The sequence below is a fragment of the Rhinopithecus bieti genome, unplaced genomic scaffold (assembly GCF_001698545.2).
Source record: "Rhinopithecus bieti isolate Rb0 unplaced genomic scaffold, ASM169854v2 scaffold_6380, whole genome shotgun sequence".
In the NCBI taxonomy this organism is placed as follows: domain Eukaryota; kingdom Metazoa; phylum Chordata; class Mammalia; order Primates; family Cercopithecidae; genus Rhinopithecus; species Rhinopithecus bieti.
The window spans coordinates 9,468,855-9,470,330 of NW_016806642.1; the positions used below are offsets into that span (position 1 = coordinate 9,468,855).

The window sequence follows — 1,476 nt, forward strand, 5'->3', positions numbered from 1 at the left end:
AAATTACATAAAACTCCTATGATCCTACATTTGAAATGAAAATTGGTATGAACTCTTTTAAAATGTATTTCCCAGGTCTGTCCATTGGAAAAAATTAGAAACAATGACTTGTCCCAAAGCAATGAGTAGCCTTGCATCTGCATTATGTTCAGTAAAACTCCAAGAGCTGATTCCAGTTTTGAGCCTGAAATATCCACTTATACCAAAAGCAATGAAGATATCAAAGACTTCCTAAGACTGGTCAAAAAAGACTCAGGATCTAACTTAAAGAGGATCTCACAGTTGAAAGCGACATAATTTAGGCATCAATAAAAATAATAATTGCAATAAACACATTAAATATGTTTAAATGTATACACTCATAATGATTATTTTAAAAAACAAAAACTCATTGGTCATCTCTGAAGAATGCTGGGGAACAAACTCTGTATTTGAAAAAACAGTAAATAAAAGAACCAAGCATTTATTCAGTTGGCCATTTTCTATGCAAACTGTATCTGAAGTAATAGTTGATGAAGGAACATTTTCCTTTAAAGAACTATTTCTGTTAATAAATGAAGAAGTAATGGTGGGATAAGAATATCACCATTTTGCAAAGCCCTAATGAAAACAAAAGGAATTAAGCAATGCATATGAGTGCCTGTAATTATGATCTAAAAAAAGACAATTAGATAGCATATGCTTCCATGGGAAAATATACCACCTATAAAAATGTCTTGCCAAATAAAATTGAACTGGAACATAAATAAGACTTTAGATTTAACTATTATTTTATAGGAAATAAATAGTACTTTTTAAAAACAGCATAGGAATGCCAGAAAATGCAGACTGTGTAAAACTCTACATTCTTCAACAATTGCAAGAAAAAATAATGATGAAAGGGGCAGAATGGGAAGACTGGACATTTAAAAAGATATAGCTGGATGCAGTGGCTCATGCCTGTAGTCACACCACTTTGGGAGGTCAAGGTAGGAGGATTGCTTCAGGTCAGGAATTCAAGGCCACTCTGGGCAACCTACCAAGACCCCATCTCTACAAAAAACTACAAAAGTTAGCTGGGTGTGGTGGTGTGCACCTCTAGTTCTAGCTACTTGGGAGGATGAGACAGGGGATTGGCTGAGTCTAGGAGTTCAGGCCAGGCTGCGGTGAATAATGGCTGAGATACTGCACTCTAGCTTGGGTGACAGAAAAAAAGAAGGAAAGAAGGAAGGAAAGAAGGAAGGAAGGAAAGAAGGAAGGAAGGAAGGAAGGAAGGAAGGAAGGAATTTTAAAAGGTGTAAGAAATATTAACCTATTGCAATATATGGTTTATATTTTGAACATATAAACTATGGAAATAAGATTTACCAGACAGAAGATGGCCGAATAGGAACAGCTCCAGTCTCCAACTCCCAGCGCGAGCGACACAGAAGACCGGTGATTTCTGCATTTTCAACTGAGGTACTGGGGTCATCTCACTAGGGAGTGCCGGACAAT

At 36.4% G+C, this 1,476-nt stretch overlaps 1 protein-coding gene across 6 annotated transcripts in view; it reads left to right on the forward strand.

Moving 5' to 3' along the window:
* The window catches only part of CUNH1orf87 (chromosome unknown C1orf87 homolog), an 86,222-nt gene that overhangs the window by 26,312 nt on the left and 58,434 nt on the right, over nucleotides 1-1,476 (forward strand). The window contains exon 1 of one of the 6 annotated variants that reach the window (XM_017877295.1): nucleotides 1,406-1,440. The exons of the other annotated variants lie outside the window; for them this stretch is intronic. The gene's annotated coding sequence lies outside the window, so the exon portion shown is untranslated. Of the gene's footprint in view, nucleotides 1-1,405; nucleotides 1,441-1,476 lie in introns of those variants that run through there. 6 annotated transcript variants of the gene reach the window in all.